Below are 7684 nucleotides of genomic sequence, written 5' to 3' on the forward strand. Positions count from 1 at the left end.
AATTCCAGTTCATCAATTTTTCTCTAAATTAACTCTTATTACCACGGTTGTTACTTCCTCTTCTAAAAGGCATGATCAATTGCAAGCCTTCAAATTATTGAAGTTGAGAAATTGATTGCTAATCATGAGCTTGAGACTGGTAAAGGATTAAATCACGTTGGAACTATAAAAAGGGCTGGTGATACTTGATGGAGTTCTCACTTAAGCTCTGTTAGAAGCTTAGTCATTATGTTTGAAGTGACTTATTTGGTCTTGAAAACCATAATTATTGAAATGGCTACTTATAGCCAAAGAGGAGATGCTAATTATGCTTATAATGTTATCACTTCTTTTGAATTTGTGTTTATTTTGCATCTTATGAAAGAAATACTTGAGATCACAGATGACCTTTGCAAGCCTTATAGCATAAGTCTCAAGATATTCTGAATGCAATGTCCTTAGTATCAAAAATAAAAATGTTGATTCAGAAAATGAGAGAAAGTGGATGGGATTCATTGCTTGAAAGTGTGAAATTATTTTGCGAGAAACATGAAATTGATATCCCTAATATGAATGCTCATTATAATTCTAGTCTAAGTAGTACTCGCAATCAAAGAGACCCAATTACATTTGAGCATTATTTTCGAGTTGATGTTTTCATTGCTACGATTGACTCACAATTGCAAGAACTAAATGTTAGGTTTAAGGAAGATATGATGGAGTTACTTATTCTTAGCTCCTCTTTAGATCTAAGGGATGGTTTCAGATCATTTAGATTGACGAATTTTGCAATCTTACAAATAAGTTTTATTCTGAAGATTTTTCAGAACAAGAAAAATTACATTTGAGATATTAATTAGAGCATTTTGAACTTGATATTCAACATGATTATGAAATGCAAAAATTATCAACTATCTCTGAAATGTGCCAATATTTAGTGAAATCAAGGAAGTCAACTATTTATCCTCTTATTGATAGGTTGGTTAGACTTGTTTTGACACTTCTAGTCTCAACTGCTACTAATGAGCAAGCTTTCTCAGCTATGAGTCTTGTAAAGACTAAGCTTCATAATAAGATGAGAGATGATTTTCTTGCAAATTCCTTGATTACATATATCGAGAAAGAGATAACTGATACTTTTAGCATTGATTCTATAATTGATGAGTTTTATGCTATAAGAGCGACGAGTACAACTCAAGATGCCAAGACCTAAGACGTAATGTATAGATAGACAAGATATAGATTATATAATTGTTCTTCTTAGATGTCTTTTTGGATGTTCCCCTATTTCCTCATGTCAACACATATGGTTGTCCCCTCTTTTTACTATGTAATTTTGTCTTATAATTTTTACCAGGTTTTTTCACTTAACATGCCACACTTAGGATGGGAATTAAGGGGAAGCCTACTGGCTTGGTTTAGTTTTGGTGTGTCCATGTTAAATTTTTCTTGGTTTAATTATCAATGATAAAAAAATATATATTTATAATATCTTTGCCCCCCCAACCTAAATTCCTAGTTCCGCCACTGCCTACTGTCTTTTTTTTTTTTAATAAAGGAAGGCAACCTAAAAAAAAAAATTGCAAGCAGTTACAACATTTAGAAGGCCAACCAAATTTACTGTACCTTAAACAAATTCAATTTTTATAGATACATGTACAGTAGCTAAAGCAATAAAGAAATAAATCAAAACAACAGATGGTTGTCGCAAATCTCGAAAATAACAAACCAATAAAATATATATACATATATGCCGCAATACCGTAAATTTCAAAGTCCAAGGCAATACCAAGAACAACGAATTTCATGGCCATTAAAACATAATATATAACCAGTAACAAGTATACCAAGGGAAGCCATGAAAACCAAACGCCAAAAAATCAAATCTCAATGAATCAACATGAAGGTGGCTCTGATACCAATTATTGTAGAAACCCAAATTGTTGTAGAAACCCTAGATTCCATCTAGCCATAATCCATCATACCAAATCATCAAGAAATTAAACTAGATGCGGAAGCGTACCTGAATCTATGATACTGATAAAATTTTGAGGTCTTACGGATCTAGGTCTTCCAAATTGATATGCATGATCAAGAGAGAGAATTCTATCTTTTCTAATGATGGGATGTCAGAAAAGAATCGTCCTATAATTTGGGGACCATAACCCTTTTATATCTGGATATATTTTCTCTATTTCTAATTTGACCCATCATAAAATTAGAAACTATATAAAGAGTATCTACACATTTAAACCCATACTTTATGACATAATTTTGCCTATCTTAATTTTAACCAAATTAGATCACTTTTACTATTTGGGCCAAGCCTTTTATGATAGACATAACATAAAATTATTGTTAATCTTAATATATATATATATATATATATATATATATATATATATTAAGATTAACAATAATTGTATGTATGTATGTATATGTCCATAAATCCCAACAATAACTCCCAAACTAAGAACCAATGGAATCCTTAAGATCAAGGCCGTGGAGGAACAACGGGAGTAGCGCCATAAACGAACTAAGTTCACGAGCTGCTCGGGTTTAACTCGATATTTTATGATAAACATAACATACAACTATTATTAATCTTAATATATATATATATATATATATATATATATATATATATAACCTTAAACCTAAAACCCACTAGAGCTATAAATAAGTCGACCTACTTGCGAACTGTTCAAGACTCAATTTGATAAAAGCTTGACTTAACTCGTTTGGAGCTCATTTTCCAAACAAGTCAAACTTGAGCTTATTAATATTCGGCTCGAGCTCAAAAAAACTTTAACAAACCAAGCCTGAGCTCTTCAAAGTTTGGCTCCACTCAGATTATTTACACCCCTAAATTGGAGACTCAAAGGAGATAGTCAGAGCCCTACAACAATCTCAATCTCAATCTCTTTTAGTCGTTGAGGGACTGAGCAACCATCAACAGGTGCCGCAAGCATCCTCGTGATAAACAACTGTCGAAGGGAGTTTCGAATCTATCTGCATAAGACACATATAGCAAAGAAGGAAAAACAGAGAAAAACATAATAAGGAAACCAAACAAATAGCACCATAATAGCCTTCCACCACGTGCCATTGACTGCAACAACAAACCCAAAAGAAAAATCTATATCCTAAACCCAACAATGGAAAGAAGACCCACTTGCCGGGACCAGAAAAGGGTGACCATCACTTGCCTAGGGGGATAGAGGTAGGCAGCCCAAAGCTACAGTAAAGAGAGGGCTTAACCCTAAAAGAAAAACAAAGAGTTTTTTCGCACAAGAAAAGCTAGAGAGAGACTCCTTTCAACTCTCTATTCCCTTAAATCAAGAAAGGCGTGAAAATGAAATAATCATGGTTTTTAGAGTTTAATTTTATTATAGTTTCCTAATTGGTTTTGCTATAGACTTTCCCTTTCATTTAATCATTGAAAAATGACCAAGACAATAAGAAGAAGGGTAGGGGAACATAAAAAAACAAAAATAAGCTATTAGACAATGAAAATGGTGGTTGAATAAAGAAAAGAAGAAAAGGAAAACAAGCTATTTGTCAATATGCTTAGGCCAGATTCTAGTCCTTGCTTTTATGGGTGGTTTTAGGTGTTTCACAACAATATTCTAAAAATAGCCCCCTCTTATCTCATCATATGTATAAACCACTGCTTAACATGCATGCCAAATGTGGAGCTCTTAGTGATTGTATGATACTTTAAAGTTCTTAATAAGTATCTCAAATTTAGTTGTTAAATTGCATATTTGCATATGTCCTAGGAGTAAAGGGAAAAAAATTATCAGATTTTCTCATTTGTAACTCCAGAATTATTGGAAGGCTCGTTTCCATTTCAATAAAATCAATATATTGATTTATTGCTTTCTGCTAGAGTTGCAGGAATGGTATCACAAGCACAAAAACAAAGTGTATCTAAGATTTTATTTTCTGCTGTTATTATTATTATTATTAAAAGAATTTTATTTTGAGTTGTTCTATATAATTTTTTCTTGCATAGAACTGACCTATCATGGATCTAAAATATAAGATATATGATGAAAATTACCTATTAAATATATGAGCTTCATATTTTTATTTTTTAGATTATAAGAGACCAAATCTAGACAAGAATTTCTCAGATTCCATATTTAGTTATTGCATTAGCTGTTTTCATCATTTTGATGCCTCCATTATTGAATCTAATTAAACTTGGAATGGTGAATGCTAAATGTGGGCTAGTTCACAACAGTACATGTGGGGCTTTTGATAGCATTCATGATAAAGATGTTTGATGGAACGTGGTTATCACTTCAGGGAAAAATTAGAAATTTATTTTTAAAGCTTAAAATTACATATTAAAAAAAAAACTAAATGAAATCTTGATAAAAATATATGAATTAAAATAAAAATATAAAGGCTAAAAGTTTCTTGTCTCTTAACGAGTTGAGAGTTTCTTGCTTTGTTTGGCAAGTTTTTCTGTTGTGGTGACGATGAATAGTGCTAGCAGATCAAGGCATTCGATAGATGAGCTTTATGGGTCTCTTTTCATAGAAGATGAAGAGGAGAGGGGATTGAATCTTGATGAGCTTGAAGGAGATGACAATATTGAAGGTCTTAAATGGTGTTTAGTTGGTCTTTCCTCATCGATAAATCGATCAACTTCAAAGCCATAAAGAATAAAATGGCTTCGATTTAGCGACCTGTTAAAGGGGTTAGTATTAAGAAGTTGTCTAGAGGTGCTTATCTTTTTGAATTCTTTCATAATTTGGATGTAGAACGCGTGGTGAAAAGAGGTTCCTGGACTTTTGATCAACATTTACTAATTTTGAAAGAATTGGAGAAGGGGAAGAATCCAGTTACTGTTCCATTAAACTCTGTGGAAATGTGGGTTCAAGCGTATGATATACCGAATGGTTTTATGATTGAGAGAATAGGGGCTGCCATTGGAAATTTTATTGGGCGGTATGTTGAATCAGATCCTTAACTTTTCTGGTTTATGGCGGAATTATATGAGGATCCTTTTTGTTATTGATGTGCGAGTTCCTCTGAAGTGAATAATGAAGGTGAGCAGATCCAATGATTCTGGTGGATGGATTAACTACAAATATGAGAGTTGCCTATGTTTTGTTTCTTTTGTGGCATTATTGGACATTCAGATCGCTTCTATGAAAAATTTTTGGACACATCTCCTGAGAAACTTTTAAAAGCTTATGGTTCTTTTATGTGAGCTTCTTTTCACCGATAGAACAATGTCAGAGAACAGTGGTTACATTCTGAGTTTCCAATAGTGGAAGACAATAGTGAGTCACTGGGTGGTGAGTCAATGGAAATAGATATCGGTAGTGCTGATTTGTCACCTAAAACTGGGGATCGCAGATATGGTCATGGTGATAAGGGTAAGTCAACTATTTTTTTAAAGGAAAGAGATGGAGCTATTAGTGGAGGGGATATGGTTAACTTAGGTTCTAGAGGGAAAATTTCAAATGGTAAAGAAAGTAACGAGGAAGCTGCGGATGTGGTCATTATTTCTAGACCCACTTACCATAATGAAGAGTTGGTTGTTATTGATCCAAAACGACATCGAAATGAGGAGTGTAGTGTTGGGCCAACCAATATTTCTGCTGTCGATCCAAATGTTACTTAAATGGATGCTACCAATCCAAAAAGTGGGGATGAGGTGGGCTCTGGGTTCCAGGCCCGCTAGGAGCAATGAGTTCATGTTTGGAACTGTCGCAGGCTTGGGAACAAGCGAACAGTTCAGGTTTTGAAGGATCTTGTGTCCAGTAAGCAGCCCAGATTTATTTTTCTTATGGAGACAATGGTAACTAGAGATAAGGTGGAGATTGTTCAAAAGGCTTTGGGTTTTGAAGGCCTATTTACTGTTGAGCTTACAGGCCGTGGAGGAGGTTTAGCTCTCTTTTGGAAGGAAAAAGACTCTACCAAGTTGCTTCGTTTTTGTCAGAACCATATTGAAGTTATTGTTCACTTAATGGGTCATTTTGAATGGAGGCTTACGGGCCTTTATGGTTTTCCAGAAAGACATCACCGTAGGGAATCTTGGGATTTTCTTCGCTAGTTAAAGATGATTTCTACTTTGCTGTGGTGTGTGGTTAGTGATTTTAACGACATCCTTTCTCATAATGGAAATGAAGGTCATGTAGCTCATCCCAATTGGTTTATAGATGGTTTTCGTAAATGTATTGAGGATTGCTAGTTGACGGATTTAGGGATGATTGGTCATCGTTTCACTTAGGAGCGAAGTAGGGGAAGTATTGATTGGGTTCAGGAGAGGCTTGACAGGGTTCTGAGTTTTGGAAGTTGGTGTCGCATCTTTAAGTATGTGAAGGTTTATAATCTTGAGGGTAGTTGTTCTGTTCACTCCCTTCTTTTTTTTGCAGTTGAATACTTTGTTATGGCAATATAGAGTTCGAAAATTTAGATTTGAGAATAGTTAGATTACCGAACCTGATTGCAAAGATTTTATCACTCACAGTTGGTTGAAGGGTTGTGGTCTTGGTATTAAGCAGCAAGTTATGATTTGTGGCGAGGAGTTTTTGCTTTGGGAGAATTCTCTGCGTCGTCTTTTTAAGGACCAATTGAATGAGTGTAGATCTCGGATGCAACGTTTTCGGGGACTTTCTGATAATGTTTCTCTCCGTTTATTTAAGAAGGCCAATGTCAAATATCGATGGGTTTTGCTTAATCAAGAAACCTTTTGGAAGCAGAGGGCGAAGCAGCATTGGTTACATGGAGGGGATCAGAACTCAAAATATTTCCATGCTATGGCATCCACTTGCAGGAAACGAAACTTTATTAGCAGACTAAACGAAATTGATTGGGAAAGTGGTTTAGGAGATTTTATTGTTAATTATTTCATTGAACTTTTTTCTTCCTCCGGAAGTGATGGTCAGGCAATTGCGAGTTGTATTAAAACTCATCTTTCGATGGAACAAAAGGATACTTTGTCGCAACCATTTCAAATGGAAGACGTTAAGCAGGCTATTTTTTCCATGCATCCGGATAAGTCACCGGGTCCGAACGGATTAAATCCAGCCTTTTATCAATGATTTTGGAATGTGGTTGGGGATGATATCACACGAGCTTTTCTTGATATTTTGAAGCAGGGGCAGATTCCGCAAGGGATAAATGAGACAACTATTGTGCTTATTCCGAAGAAGAAAATTCCTTCTTTTGTCACTGACCTTTGGCCTGTATCTTTCTGTAATGTGATATATAAGATTGTTTCTAAAATTCTTGCTAATAGAATTAAAATTGTTTTGTTGGATTTGATTTCTGATGTTCAAAGTGCATATGTTCTGGGAAGATTAATTACAGATAATGTGATGGTAGCTTTCAAAGCTATGCACTATTTGAAGAGGAAAACTCAAGGCAAGGAAGGTTGGGTAACTCTTAAGCTTGATATGAGTAAGGCTTATGATAGGGTGGAGTGGAATTTTTTTATGAGTTACGTTGGTTATTGTGGGTTTTGATAATTACTAGGTAAATATGGTGATGTTTTGTATTTCATTAGTCACTTATTCTATTACCCATGGTGGTCAGAAGTTTGGCCCTCTCTATCCAATGAGAGGTCTGAGACAGGGTGACCCATTGTCACCTTATCTTTTTCTTATCTATGTTGAAGGTTTGTCTTTTTCATTAGGGACTTCGGAGGAGAGGAGTTTTATTCATGGTGTAAAGGTTGCTA

Source organism: Hevea brasiliensis, chromosome 3, assembly GCF_030052815.1.
Source record: "Hevea brasiliensis isolate MT/VB/25A 57/8 chromosome 3, ASM3005281v1, whole genome shotgun sequence".
Classification (NCBI taxonomy): Eukaryota; Viridiplantae; Streptophyta; class Magnoliopsida; order Malpighiales; family Euphorbiaceae; genus Hevea; species Hevea brasiliensis.